Here is a 16,227-nt window from a genome sequence, read left to right on the forward strand (position 1 = left end):
AATGAAGCTGCATCCCTGACACAATATAAGGCAGACAAAAAAAAAAAGTTTCATTCTGAAAAGATTTTTACAAGATTTTCAATTTTTCTAGACCATCTTGAATTTGCTTTTATTGCTAACCTGGAACATTTCCAAATTCACACTTTTCTTGTGTGCGTGCGTGCGTGCATGTGTGTGCATGTAAAAACTGAGCTTCAGTTCCGTCTAGTCTATGTATCTGGTCTCCTAAAAAGACACCTTTTCTGCGTGAGACTGAAACAAGACTTTGTGTGTGTCACGTTCTCCAGCATCAGCTGTGCTCCGTATGTAAGCGGTTCTGGCGTGAATCAAATGTGCTCTGTGCTTCACCAGGCTCTCCTGCCCTGAATGTCCTTAAGGAGAGGGCTCGTGGCCTGACTCTGAAATCCCTAGCGTGACCCCTGGGTGAGCTGTGCGTCTCTGACCTCCTGCTGCTTTGAGGTGTTTTCCTGAAGTTCCATGAGCAAGACATAAGGACTGTAAAGTGCAAATAAATTAGTGGCAATGACAGTATTATCCAATCCTGTATAGAGAACACAGAAAAGACACAAATTAACCCCCAAACTTAATTATTCTAGGTTTTAATTCATGGAAATTGCCTGGTATAAAACCCTATACAGCTGCTGTTGGGGTTATTTTATGTTTTAATTTCTGGGATAAAATGCTTCCAAAAATAGGCTCCATAAAAAATTTCATTTAAATTATATTTGATAATTGGGCCACAGCATGACAGCCATCTACAAAACAGGGTTCCTCTTTCTCCTTAAAAAAGAAGAAACTCTGTACCAAAACTTCTTTGGCTTACCAGTTAAATAAACATAGTTATACTGCCCCACTGCACAGCCTTTTGCTACATTAACTGTTCTTAAAGAAACAGGAAGTTCTATGAGCATACTAGTTAGAAACACACACACACACACACACACACACACACACACACACACACTTGCCCTTTTACATATATCTTGCCTCTGGTCTGCTGTGAGCATTCTCCCCAGGCAGCCTTCATGTTATCTGTGACACAATTAGATTCTTGAGTTCATTCGTAATTCTAAGAACTTGCAGAATGAATTCAAATGCAATTCTCGCTCCTCTTTTCCTGTCACATCACAGAAACTGTCTCAAAAATCTCATCATGAAATCTAAAATTCAAAACGACTTCTGTATGTTCCTGTCTTCCTCAGCCTTGACGCTAATTCTAAGCTGTTGTCTCACACACACTTGGAACACTACCCGGGTTTTCTCACTCTATGATGACTGTGGCTTCTCAGAAACTTCATTTTCATAGTCCAATACTCACATCTTCAACTTCCACTTGACAAATTTAGTTGTCATACTGTATCGGCCTGAAGAAAACAAATGAGCCCAGAATATGATTTTTAGTGCATTTGAAGTCATCAAACTCAGCTCAGACGATTCGCGCAAGCCAGGTGTGAACACGCAGAGTGTTTGCAGTTCCTGAGCGAGAGCTTGATTTCATGAGAGCAAATCTTCACCAGGCTCAAGAGGTAAACTCACAGCAAAACAGAAGGTGCCATTGTATGTGTATGTGACAGTAAATGTGGCGAGCGCGGCCTGTCAATGACATCATTCCTAGGACATCACAACTGGTGAGGACACTGCCCAGATGGCAGACTCAGGCTCCATTTCCCGAGACAACTTTGGTGCATCTAGAATTCTCTCAAACAAGATAAGAAAAAAAAAAAGTATATTGTTGAAAGATGAGGAGGGCATGCTAGACTGTAACTACAACTGTCCTAAACCAAACATTTAAAGGGCAAGGACGTTCCAATGACACGAACTTTAACGCACCAATCAATCAAAATGAAGACTTTAAGTCAACTACCTAACTTCAGCTCTTTAAAAGATAAACACGCAGTAGGAGAGGTAGTTCTTGCTGTGATCCTAGCACTGGGGCCAGCCTGAGCTGCACAGATCCAGGCCAGCCTGAGCTACGGAGACCTTGTGCCTAATTAAGCAATCAAAGTTAAAGGACACAACAAATACTTTGAGAATTCAAAAGAGAATTTTCTGCATGAAACCATATGTATGGATTTGAGAGTTTGACTCAGATATGATGAACACAGACGAAACCAACAGACGGAATCCACACAGACCTGGTGGGAGGAGGGTGTCAGGGCTGCAGTGGAAGTGTGCTGTGGGTCTGGTGGAGCTGGGTCATTGGGACAGGATAAAGACACTGCACAGGAGGGAGGATGGCTTCGTTTTCTGATAGAGGAAAGTGGCAGAGATGACTTCAAATAAGAGCATCTCTGCACATTCAAGGGTAAACGACAGGTGCAAAGCCCCTTCCGGGAGAGTCACTTCGTGACTGGAGCACTACCTAGTCCACCAGCATGGTGCTGCTGCAAGCGACAGTGAGGATCTGCCCATCTTCCAACTGCTGGGATCTGAACCCTGGTCCTCACTGAGCCATCTCTCCAGACCCTCATTTTACATATTTAAACAGCCAAAGTACATGGGTATAAATAATTCATGCCAGCTCATACACATTAAAACATATAACCTCACTGACTCTAAAATATAAAACAAAAACAAACAGATGTACTCTAAAGGTGTCTAATTCATATTGAGAGACCAAAGACTTAAAAATCAGTGGGTATTGTTTTAAAGGCTAGCTAGGAGGAGACATGTCTTGCCCTGAAGGGAAGAACTAGCCTTACTGCATTCTTTCCCCGCCATGTAGTCTTGGCGCCCAAAATGGGCCAATCATTTCAAACGTCAGTTTCCCTTACCCAATCATGTAATACCAATGCATGTAAGTCCCTGCTTTCGTTTTTTTATTTTTTTCCCTTTAAAAACTCTGCACCTGTAGACCTCTGGGCCACATTCCTCTCCTGTTTCCACAGAAGGTTTGCGCCCCATGCTTGAACGCATATACAATTAAAAAACCTCATGTGTTTACAGTGGAGTCTATTTATTCCTGGTCTTTTGGGGTTCGTGAACTGGGCATAACAGTATTCCACTTGTTTAAGGCAATATTCTCTTTCCAGGTTCATTTAGAACATTTCACTACCTTTCTTAAATTTGCCAGGTACAATTCATCCACGTCTAATGTCTATCATGACTGCCTCATTTCCTTCACTAAAAAAAAGTCTGTATTTTACAAAAGAGGTAAAAATTTTAATTTTGAGAGTTATCAATTTCAGATGTTGAATTTATCTAAAATAACTATTTTCATATATGGCCTAATAACACTGAAATATGCTCACCAAAACAAACCCTGTTAATTGGTATAAACAAACACAGTTGTTACAGAATGTAGAAAAGCCATCAAGTAACTGTATCTTTTTTCATTAAACACTGAATCATTTTGACCTCCCAGTAGCATGAAATAAATTAACATTTAATATTTAATACTCTGTAGGCTCAATATGGAACTAGAAGTGTCTTGAATTTTATGTTATTTGACATTTCTATTATAACTCAAGAGTATATCTAAGAAGGTTGAAAATTTACTTAAAAGCAATTTAAATTTAATGAATTTTGCTGCTGCTTTAATGCTACTTTATAGTCATTGAATTTTAAGGTTTAATGATAATGTAAGTTCAGAAAATAAGTTTACTCCCTTAGAGTAAAGACAAAATATTTTCAAAAGATGACATTCAATAAATACAGAAATGTCATCATTATGGGATATATACAATTATGTATAAAATGGCTATTTTAATCTTCACCTGATGATAAGAGAAAGTCTAAACACATTATTACCTGGGCATGGTGGCATGTTCTGTAATCCCAGTGCTGGGGAATCTTAGGCAGAAAGAGCATAAGTTTGAGGCTAGCCTGAGCTCACTTAGTGAGATTTATCATAAATCACTGACCTACGCAAGTGAGGACAGTTTGCTTCCTCACTTGGCATAAGCAATCATTCACAAAAATAAGCCACAAAGAATCAGTTTGCCACACTCCAGAAGGAGTGGCAGAGATTATGTTCTTCCAAATAGGAAAGGGTCTGTTAAACACTGGGCACTCAGCCAGGTCCGCCGTCACACGCCTTTAGTGCCAGCACTGAGGGGGCAGAGGCAGGTGGATCTCTGAGGCAGTAAGTCTGAGGCAGTAAGACCCCGACTCAAAAACAACAATAAAAGAAGAATTTAAAAAAACAAACAAACAAACAAGTGAGCTGTTCACCAGCTTCATTCTTGTTACAGTAAATCTCCAGCGATCACACCCCAGGGCTAGGGGCTGGAGCTCAGAGACTGAAAGGTCACCTGCCATGTTCAAACCCCAGTCCCATCACCAAACAAGTATCATCACACTCCAGGTAGCGGTGGAATATTTAAAAAATAATAAACTATTGGAATTCAGTACTAATGGATGTTATTTCTGCATGCAGCCTTTCCTCCAGTAATGTAATTCCGCTGCCTGCAATTGCTCAAGTACTTCAGTGATTATAACAGGCATCTAAGAACGTCTCATGTATTAAGCAACAACTTTAACAGATTTTTCTCCCAACAGGACAAGGAAATAATTAAAATGTGAGTGTACATGTGTATAGGAGTGTGTGTGTGTGTGTGTGTGTGTGTGTTGTTCTTGGATTACCAGTGATGATTACACAGGATTTCAAGGCAAACACAGACATATGTGAATCAAACTGCAATTCCACAGTGCACACACAACCCAATTTTAAAGGCTGACGCTGCTAGGGACCAGGGACATGTTATTTTTTCACTGTTGAACTAACAATTATTAATTATCTATTAATTTGTACCAGACACAGTTCTGGGCATGTTGCCATATTTTAGCTCAACCCTTCTGAATTGGATCTTATAATTTCTTTGTTTCAAATGAAGAAACAGAAAAATTAAGTAATTGCTCAGCACAAACACACTACCATTCCTGTTCCATTTCTTCCTCTAGGTACAAATATTTCTATGAAGTTCCTGCCTCTGCCTGGTGCTCTGCCTCACACAGTACCTTCGCTATGAGCCCACTTCTCTGTCCACCGTGACACAGCATCCTCTAAGACTCAGCATGAATCTGCACCATAGCACACTCTCAACAAAACGTCATTGGATTTCCGTGTTAGAGGACTTGTCTCCACACAATAAAATACAGGTGAATGTTTAGGTCCAGACTCATATCCCTTAAAATATATTTTAACTCAACTATAGTATATTTAAAGAATATAGTTTTTAAAAAGATAAACTGCCTCATTAATTATGACTGTCTCCCAGCAGTTGGCAAAAGCTAGCGCTTCAAACAGAATCCAAGAGGAAATGGATGCAGGCTGATGCCGATACTTCCGCCCAGGTGTACCAAGTCATGTGCTCCGCAGCTGTTCCAAGTGTGTGTGATCTGACGATCCAGAGGCCACTCTACCTTTCAAACCTTCTCATACTCTCCCAAACATACACCATTCCAATCGACTCTGAACCGTGTTGTGCAGTACTTTTCTGTCATTACTTCACAGTCAAAAAGTCTTTTGTTGCTGTTTGCCTCCACTGACTAGTTCTATCCCATGGGTGCCGCACAACTCTGTGAGAGGGAGCCTCGTCACACGTGTCCTGGTTCTGAAGTAGATTTCAGTTTATTGGATAAGAAAATGGGAAATGATCAACCCCATATCAATCAGAACCAAATCCATGGGAAGTAAAAGGGCAAACTCCGAGCAGAGAGAGAGGGGAAACCAACTATGCCCACTTGTAGCAGAAAAAGTAAGGCAAGCAGAGCTGGATGGAGAAGGTTCTCAGCAGACTGACGAGTGAACAGGTAAAAGATGAGAAAACAGACCAAGAGGTTCCATGCTCTAGGAACATGCAGAGAAAATGTAAATAATTATTAACTTTTAATTAACAAAATTAGTAAAACTGATTAGGAAGAGCTCTTGAAAGGCCTAAGTGTTCCAGTGGAAGGAAAGGAAGGAGGAGAAAGGGGGAAGCAGCCTTAGAGACACAATGCTTGAAAGTCAAAACTTTCAAAACATTCACCTGCAACCATCACAAAAGTAATTATAAGCCAAGATACCAATCACATGCCTTATTTAAAAATCCATTTTATGTCTAAGGACACTGAGACAGAAAGAATAATGTTTATTAAATGCCAACAACTCGTCAAGCATTTAACAAGGAGACAGACACACCTCCTGGCCTGCTGAGATAGCGAATTACCACCTCTACAGTGGGGACCTAGGAACTGAGCTCAGAGAGGTGGGGAACACGCTAGGTCAGGACAAATCCAGCAGTGGGACAGACCACATTCCAGCAGGCATTGTACCACACCATGGCATGTGGTACCACAAGATGGCAGGTCACACAAAATGCGGAGAGATTTCTGAAGAGAAGCTAATAAGTTCACCATTATTTCTTTAGAGGAATTAAATATTTCCAAGGATGAGTCAGAGAGGAAATAAAGTATAAAAGACGATGAAAATAATCCAATTGAGAAAGCTGCACATGAAATAAAAACAGAAACATTCAGACTACAGAGGCCCCTTCAGGGATGACAGTCCTTGGGATGTGTCAGTAGACACCAACCCAGAAACATGAAGCATGGCTGGGAAGTCAGCAAACCAGCTGAAGGAACAGACCTGTCAAGAGCAAGATGGCATCCGGTCACAATAAATGAGCCTGGCCTGCTTACACAGCCTGTGAAAAATCTAGATGGACCAAAGGACTATTACAAATGCTTTCACAACGCCTACTTTGTAAGTGGAATTGTATAAAAGCAAATAAACATTGGTCTCAATCCCCTACACTAACAATCTTTCAGCTAATGAGATCATGGATGTTTCTCCCAAACTACAGGTTTAAGTATCTTCTATCCCATGTGAGTTAATTTGTCACTTAAGGTCCACACATTTGCTATCATTTAATTTCAATCCCATATGTTACTGACTTGCCTCCTGAGAATACTAAATTTGTATCATATGTTCAAGGTTCACTTTCTCAACTCTATTTGCTAAAAACCTGATTTCAAGCAGGCCTCGTGGGGAACCCCTTCACTGGCTCTGTTGTAATCCATCCTTAACCGCTAATCATGTAATAAACTTTATCTTCACCACATAGCAAAGGTTATGGTACCTGATTGATTCAGCAATTCTTGGTGACATAACATGGAAGTAGCATTCCTGGGAACGATGTATTCTCCATTTGTTTCCCATTTTATCTTCTCCATACAATAGCAACATCCTCATCTTTATGGGTCCAGCTTAAACGCCATGTCCAAACCACACTGAGAGTATCAGCATTGCCTTCCTCTGAGTTCCCAAACCAAAACAGTCCCTTCTAAACATGTTGTTTTGAATCACTAAGTCCACTATTGCAAATGACTGAAATGCCACAAAATTAGCTCCCCCTAAGCCTCAAAAAATCTAATAGACAGCTAATGTTGGCTAAACAATTTGATTATTGTAATGTCAAATCTCACTAATGATTTAAGGAAAACATTATAATGTTAAATAGTCTTTAAACCAGTAACAAAAAAGGATGTATATTCAATTAAAAACTCAAAAGAAGTATAATACCATATAAAAATATAAACTAAAAAAAATAATATTGTTCTTCTCTATTCCACAGCATCTTAATTCTTTCTCATTAAATCTCCCAGAGTAATTTTATTTCTGGGGGTGATATGTCATTTTATGAACCTGACAAATGGCTCTTCCCAAAGTTATAAAGTATATATTTAGTACTAGGCCATAAAATATTCACTTTGAAACTTTTTATTAGAATACTTGCCTGCCTGATTAAAGATGAAATAGAGCCACATTAAAATAAATTTGCATGGGCTGAATACAAAGCAGTGAACAGATAGCTTGGGCCAAAAGGAGATGAGCCAAAGTAAAAATATTGCCTAGGTAACCTACAAAGCAAATATGCATTCATTAATATACAACTTGAAGGCGAAGAACTGGAAATTTATTTATCAGATGATAAAACAGCTGCAAATCTATATTCTTGGCCTAATTCTAAAACAGGAAAAATGGGATTTTTTATTATTATTATTCTCAGTTAATAAGCAAATCCCTACACTCTCATAAAAATAGTACTTTGGGGAAACATTCTCAAATTATCATTAGAATGTACTTAGAGTACTTCTCACAACACCAGCAAACTGTTTCTGGTACAGACAGATCTTATCAAAGAACTGAGTATTTACACATAAGAGCCTTTACTTAGAATTCTTCCTCCCCAATTCCCTACTTGTAGAAATCTCTTTAAGTCAAAAACAAAAACAAATAAAACCCACTAGCCAGTCCTTGCCTATAAACCCTCAAAAAATCCGCTACCTAGGCCATGCCTCCAAACCTTCAGACTTTTTGAATCTTCCTCATGCTCTAAAGACAGCCATGTTGGACAGGAATTCAGAAGCGGAGACCACACCTTGGACGCTGGTGCATGCCTGGTGAGGCTTCCTGAGAAGTGAGAACACTTTCGGTCAAACTCAAGTCCTGCTTCTCACATAAAGACTCTTCTGTTCTTGGATGGTCTGTCTCATGTATGTCAGTAGGTGGCAGAGAAGGGAAAAGCTAGATCTATGCTCTGACCTATGGATGTCTGAATGATTAGTAGCCTAACATTCCCTAAAAAAAAAAAAAAAAGTATGAGCGTGAGACCACCACCAGTCCAGTCCCCGGGGGGCCAGCCAGAGCTAGCCTAAGATGATCACCAGTCTGGTGCCAGCCAGACCCACACTGGAAGCAAGCCTGACTGGAAGAACTCCACCTGAGCTGGAGTGAGCGGGAGACAGAGGACGACCCTTGCAAGTGGCCACTCAGACTGGCTTGCAGAGGAGCAAGCCTGAAACAACCACCAGACTGGCACCATGGGGCCCGGACAGGAAGCTAGCCTGAAATGACCTCCAGCCTAGTGTACGAGCAAGGCATAGTACTCATGAGACCACTCCTGAGGTGACCCCAGACATGCAGAGACCCCAGTGTCACTAAGAGGAGAAAGTACGTGTTGGTGAAATGGAAGAGAAAGAAAAACAGAAGGCTGTGGGCACAGTGAAGAGAGGCAGAACTGGAGACTCAAGGGTAGTGAGGAACAGCCAATTGTGAGTAACCTGTAAGGCAACCTGGGACTGTGGTGGGGTCCTGACCTATGCTGCCTCCGGGAGCCATGTCTGGGTCCATGGCCTTGTAGCAGCAATGGTCTGCTACCAACAAAGACCAGACAGACATCCTTGGCCTAGGCTGCTACACAGGAACATGTTTTGATGTCTGAAGACTATACAAAACTGGCCCCACCTCAGGAGAGCTGACCCTGAGGGCAGGAGAGCAGGAGAGCTGAGACCTCCCCTAACCAGCACTCCAGAGAGCAGGCCCTGTACCTTGCATGGGCAACACAATCGAGTGACCCTGGTGGTGGGGAGCAAGGGTGAGCTGGCTGTGAGGGTGTGAGCATGGGAGAGCTGGCTCTGAAACTTATCTGCCATGGGAAGGAGAGATGTCCTCCTCCACCCGTGCCCCTTGCCACCTATGGCAGGCTGAAGAGCTGGCCCTAAGATCATGAAAGCAGGAGAGCTATCCCTGCCCCTCATCTGCTACAGCAGTCTGATAATCAGGCCCCGAACTTTGCCTAGGCAGAACAGTAGAGCTGGCAATGGGTGGTGGGGTGGGGGGTGGGGACTGCAGGTGAGCTGGCCTGATGGCGTGAGCTCAGGAGAGCCAGCCCTGCCTCTTATTGGCTGGGCAGTGCACAGATGATGGAGGTGTCCTTCTCCCCACACGTGTCTCTCACTATGGCAGCAGGAAAGCTGGTCCAGGATCACGACACTGGAAGAACCGCCAATTCCCTCACCCACTGCAACACTCAGGAGAACAGGCAAGGCCGCACACCTTGCCTAGGCAACAGAGTAGAGATGGCCCTGGATGGAGACGTTCCTTGGTGGTGAACCAGCCCAGGGGCATGAGACCAGGAGAGCTGGCTGGCTGACCAGCTGGATACCTCTCAGGTCCAGATCCAGGGCTGTGAAGTGGCCCACACATCTACCCCATTGATGAATTGCTGGAGTGCGTGAGTGGTGCTGCAGATCCAAAGCTACAGGACCTCCATGACACAGGCAACAACAGGATATCTGAGAGGAGTCCCAGTGAGGTTTCAGCATTGATAGGGTGGAAGAAGCCAATGACCACGTACCAGACCAGTGAGTCACTGCAAGGAACATTTGCAAGCAAAGAAGTGTGGACACACTGTGATACACTACAGCTTCCACAATGAGAAGGGAAATGAGTGGGATTGGGGTGTATGGTGTGAAACTGACAAAGAACCAATAAAAAAAGTTAAAAAAAAGATTCTTCTATTCCTAGCTCCATTGATTCCGTTTTGCCTTTTCTAAGAGAGTAAGCCTCACATATTTACCATTGTTGGGTATGAGGTTTTGCAAACTGACAGGCCCAGATTTCTTTGGGCTTTTGGAAGCTTCTGTTTCTAAAATGTTTCCTATATATCTTATCAAAGTATCAATTTATCCTGGTATCATTATTAACAAAATGGTCTCTAATTTACACCACCAGTAAGCGTATGACTTGGCTAATGTGAAAAAATGGAAGAATTTAAAAGGTTTATGCAAAAAATGAAAAGCTGTAAAGTTGTAGGACCTCAATACTACAACAAGATCATTAAAATCCAACAAGTGTGTTTGATGTTAAGGAATAAAACCACCCCTTCACCCATCCCCCTGAATACGCATAAGGTCACAAAATACACTGTACTAGTAACCTAAATTGCAGCCTTTGAGGTCAAGGGTTAAGTCTGTCCACTTCAGAAGTGACCCTGTTCCCTTTTGTTTTAAAGCTGACTTCAAACAAGGCATTTCACTAGATGCAACAGATACAACGAAGACATGCTAACCTATACAAACGTCTCAGTATCACAGCTTCCATGCTACATGAATGAATTCAACCCTCTCTACACTGTGTTATGAATATTACAATCTCATAGCCTATGTCAGGAAGCTGAAGAGCGGAAGATACTTGGGGACGGTGAGACGAAGAATCGACTTCTGTGCAGTTTCTAACTTCATCCTATTCCCCCCCATGCCACAGGATGATCCTTGGATTTATCTGGCCAAGTTAGTTATTCCTCTGTGTTCGGGGAGGCTTATCCTCAACATCCACTAAGATCCAGGAGCACAGCCACAGAAGGCCAAGCACAGTAATTTCAAGCAAAGAGTGAACTTGATGAGTTTCTCTCTTAACCAAATCATTTAATATTATAAACATAAGCAGTAGCTTTAGTACAGAGTTGACCCTTATCATACCCTGCCCTCTTAATTCTGAATAAACTGGACACATGCTTTACTCACATATATTTAAAATGTATACAACATACTCTATTAACTGAAGTTCATTCTTAATGCCGTGAATTTATGGCAAAGTACTCACTCCTCAAAGTACAATAGCTTCAAAAGTCCTGGGTTGAAACTGGATCTTTTTCAAGATGTTTTAGTGTGGTAAGCTATGTATAACCTGAAGTTACTGCCTCAATAATTATAAAATCCAGCCATGGTGGCACACTTCTTTGATCCCAGTGCCCAGGGAGGCAGAGGCAGGTGGATCTCTATGAGTTCAAGGCCAGCTTGATTTACAGAGTGAGTCCAGGACAGCCAGGGCTACAAAGAAAAACCTTGTCTCAAAAAACCAAAGTAAAGCCTTTCAGAAGCCCTCTGTGGTAGGCTCCTGTCCTGTTCCCTGTTTTCTCCCTCCTCCAATGTCCATCCTCTTTGCTTAATAAAAAGAAAAAACAAATTTTGTTCTAAAATAAAATCTTTATAGGGAAAAAAAAAAACCAAAGTAGGCAGATAGATAGATAGATAGATAGATAGATAGATAGATAGATAGATAGATAGACAGACAGACAGACAGACAGACAGACAGACATTATTGAAATAATATTATTATAAGCATACAGTTCAGGGTTAATAAAACATTCACAACCCAGAACAACCTTCAGTAACATCCCTCCATATAATTTAGCATTGAAAAGATGGGACAAGATGTACTTTTAGTCCATCCCCTGTACTTTTAGTCTGTAGATTACTTTCACACTTTTTGTGTGTGTGTGCTTGTGTGCGTGAAAGGATCTTGCTCTATAGCCCAGACTGGCCCCAAGCTTGCCACATTCCTCCTCTGCCTCCAGAGTTGTTGGTTTACAGGGGTGGAGAACTTGGCTGCACTTGGCTGTAGTTATCAATTTTGGCTACTCTAAACTTTGCCCAGTTTTCATGGAACCTTCGGGGTTTCCTCCACATAACTTTATATGGCTTTGTGAACAGAGATTGTTTCACTTCTTCCTTTCCAGTGTAGACATCTTTTAGTTCTTGTTCTTTCCTAATCTGGCTAAGATGCTGGCACTAGGCTGAGCAGAAGTGGTAAAAACAGTCCCCGTACAGAACTCATCAGTCTTTGAGCATTCTGTTATAAAGCTTCGACTTTTTGGAATGGCGCTAAGCTAGTTTCCTTATATTCCCAGCTCCTGAAATGTTAAGTTTTAGGAAATGCTTTTTTTGCATGGATTTTTATGTGTGAAACTAGCCTTGCATTCCAGGACTAAAATCTCATTTCACTATAATATAAATCCTTTTTACTATGCTGTTGAATCTAGCTTGACAGTGTACTGCTGAGGACTATGTCACATGGTCATAAGGTCACAAGGGCTATAGTTTCCTTTTCCTGTAGTGGTCTTATCTGGCTTTGGTATCCAGGTGATGCTGGGTGGCTTCCCTGCTATGTAATTTTCTGTAAAAAAAAAAAAAAATCTGATCATTTGTGTTCATTCTTTAAATGCCTAATAAAATTTAGCTGTGAAGCTAATTAATTAGAGCCTTTCTTGTTTGGGATATGTCTTTCCTAGATTGAATCTCTACTTTAATTATAGTTCTATTCAAGTTTTCTATTTATTTTATCATGTTTAGTATCAGTACACATTTTTTTGTTTGATTCTTGTAATTCATCAAACGGACCCAGGTACCTAATTTCTTGGCAAAGGACTAGCTCTTCAAATTCCTTTATAAATTTTTCCATTAATAATAAGTAGTAATATTTCCACTTTCAATTAACAATCTGAGCAAAATCCCTCTTTGCCCTTGCCCCCTCCCTCTCTCCTCACCCCTTCCTCCCCACCCCTCAATGGAGCCAATGGGTTAGCCATGTTGATTTTTTCAAAGCTCTACCATTTGGTTTCATTCATGTTCTCTGTCTGTCTGTCTGTCTGTCTGTGCCTCTCTCTCTCTCTCTCTCGCTTTGTTGTTGTTGTTGTTGTTTGAGACAGGGTTTCTCTGTATAATAGAACCCTGGCTGTCCTGGACTCAATTTGTAGCCCAGGCCAGGCTTGAACTCACACAGATCTGCTTGCCTCTGCCTCCCAAACACTAGGATTAAAGGTATGTGCAACCATGCCTGGACTCAAGTGTTTCTCTGTTTTGTTTTCATTTATCACCACCTAGTTTGGTTTTCTTTTTAATTGTCATTACTTCTCTTCTTCTGTTTGATTTGTGTTTATTTCTTTTTTTCTAATTTTTATATTGTAAAGCAAGAAAATTTGCCTACTTCTATTAATTTGTTATATAAAGCATTAAAGCTAAACCTTCCTCTAATACTGCCATGCTTTTCTTCAACCCATAATATGACATTATGAGTTGAATACCTCCTGTGTGTGCAAATCAGAAAAGAGAAAACCTCAAAACTTCTTCATATCCTGCCTGAGAGCATATTTTCCCCTTCTTTTTTTTATGAGACCATGAGTCATTAGACACAAAAATGAAGTTTCAAGGTTATTGTCAAAGAACATACCATGATTCCCATAGTTAATTACTTCCATATTAACTGGGTTTTACAAATCTCTGATGTATTCTTTCTCTGGTTTTATTATTCTAAGCTTCACATCTGGACTTCTCACAATGCCTGACTTTTATAGAAAGAATGAGCCGCGCACTGACATCGAACCCGATGTTTATTTCTGGGGCTTCGCTTCAAGCCACTGTTGCTGGACGCTGTGGACTCCATTCTCCAAGTGTGTACATTTGTTCATGCATTAAAAAAATCTAAATTATTGTACATAATTGAAAGCAACCCTGTGACCTTCTGAAATTGTATAACTCAAGATTTTCACTAACTGAAGCACACAGTTCCCCCAACCAGTCCAAACTCAGCCAAATTTTATTGAGTAGCCTATAAACCCTATGAAATTAAATGCTTCTTCACAGACAAGGACAGCGTGAAAGCAGCCAAATCAGAGAGCACTGGTAACTAACGTCTTGATCTGCTCCTTTGTTCTCTGTATAGACCAGACTTCAAATTTTCAAAAGAGTCCCCAGAAATGCTAAGCCCAAGGCACAGGAGACTACTGAGACCAGCACGGGGATAAAGAATACCACCTGTGTGGAATCTGTCGCACAGCCTCACATTTACACAGAAAATTCCAGGTCCCTCTAGAATACCTGGTAAGTGCTACTGCATTCTCAGTTTTCAGTCTTTATCTTTGTCGGAGGATTTAGTGCACTACTTACTTATTTTGAGAAGAGTCTGCTGTCATAGGAGGTCGCTTCTAGGAAGAGCGGATGTCTCTCCTCATGGCCTGGCCACACTGCTGATCCAGGGAGAGTAGAGCATGCCGGTCAAGGGCAGTGGCCAGCAAATGTGCTGTGATGATCGGGACATCCCCACTGCAGCTACTCAGGTGTACTATCCTAACACAGATGTGATGTGCCTCGTCCTGGCCTAGGGCATAAACATGAAGTCAGACACCCAAGTTTAAACATTAACTTCACTCTTTATTAGCCTGATCATGGCAGGCAGGTTACTCGATCTCTCTAGGTCTCAACTTTCCATCCATAATAAGGGGATAACATCATAGGGCTGATATGAAGATATGTATACCAGGCAATGTGTATAAAGCAATTAGTATCTGGTGGCTGTTTAATATATGCCATAAATTAGTACGTGAGCAACTGCATAAAAAGGGCGGTACCACTTTGGGAATATGAACAGCTAAAATAAATCCATCCAGTTTGGACCACCTTAAAGGAATTGCAAGGTTTCGTGAAAGGAGATATATAAATGGCCAAAAGGTCTATATGAAATGCTTGACAATATTTATTATCATGAAGTGCAAATTAAGGTTGAAGGTATAGCTCAGTAACAGAGCTAGCACATGTAGGACCCACAGGTAGATTCAAAGCTTAGAGTAGGAAGAGAAAAAAGAAAAGGGAGAAATGGGGGGGGGGGGGTAAAACGCAAACTAAAACCACCACACCTGTCACTGTCCATGCATTCTGTGGGGTGAAATTAAAAAGAGAGACTATATGAAGTCGTGGTGAAGATGCAGCCTATTGGCAACCTTGTATGTTGCATTTGGGAATGCAAAAGAGCATAATCACATTGGAAAATAGTTTGGCACTATCTTGTTAATTGAAAAATACACTTATTATATGACCCAGTGATTTCATTAATGGTGTTTATGTGAGAGCAATAAGCCATATGTCCACACAAGGATTTGTGCCTGAATATCCATAGCAGCATTGGCCACAGTTCCGAATCACTAAAGAGAATACAAATGCTCATTGGCAGATGACAAGATATGCAAGTTGCATCATACCCATACATCTGCCACTCTGTGTAGAAGAGCACAAGCAACAATGGGGATGAGAAAAGTCACAGTATTACGTGAAATAAGGCAGACCAGGTATTCAAAAGCAAGCTAATTAACGTATAAGCCCAAAGCAGATCAATGGTTACTATAGCCAGATACAGAAGGATTGTCACCCGAAAGTGATCTGGAAATCTGAAGGTGATTGAATACTCTAGATATTGTTGTCGATGGCGACAGTGGTGGCTGTGGTCACGGTCATGGTTAGTGACATGGGTATGCACATTTACATGCCCATCTAACTACACAGTTAAATTTACTGAAAGACAAAGGCATCAAGACAATAGGAGCCTTTAGAACAGAAGGTAAATGAGGAACAACAATGAGACGCTTTTGCAGCCTTACATCAGCCTGGATGACTAGAAATGCTGCCATGGGAAAGCCAGGCATGGTCTCCTCTTAGGCACTCCGCTTTCCCAAGCTCTCTGCTTGCCTTCTTCACTTCCATTGACATAGCCGGGGTGCGGGTGGGGTGGGTGTGCCAGGGTGTCCCCACTGTGACCCCTGCCTCCCAGTGTTCACGCCCCCTCCCCTGGAGTGTGAGCAGAAGCAGTGATTTGCTTCTCTCCAACAATATATGACAAAGGTTGTGTGT

The 16,227-nt window shown here is 41.4% G+C and overlaps 1 protein-coding gene and 1 pseudogene across 4 annotated transcripts in view; one reads left to right on the forward strand and one right to left on the reverse strand.

Moving 5' to 3' along the window:
* Positions 1 to 16,227, reverse strand: part of Smyd3 (SET and MYND domain containing 3) — a 522,086-nt gene that overhangs the window by 360,132 nt on the left and 145,727 nt on the right. Inside the window, exon 2 of one of the 4 annotated variants that reach the window (XM_055608861.1) lies at positions 14,494 to 14,704. The exons of the other annotated variants lie outside the window; for them this stretch is intronic. The gene's annotated coding sequence lies outside the window, so the exon portion shown is untranslated. The remainder of the gene's footprint in view (positions 1 to 14,493; positions 14,705 to 16,227) is intronic. 4 annotated transcript variants of the gene reach the window in all.
* LOC129679068 (small nucleolar RNA SNORA17) lies at positions 8,457 to 8,564 on the forward strand (annotated as a pseudogene).

The sequence above is a fragment of the Psammomys obesus genome, unplaced genomic scaffold, assembly GCF_907164565.1.
Source record: "Psammomys obesus unplaced genomic scaffold, mPsaObe1.curated_primary_1811, whole genome shotgun sequence".
NCBI classification, from domain to species: Eukaryota; Metazoa; Chordata; class Mammalia; order Rodentia; family Muridae; genus Psammomys; species Psammomys obesus.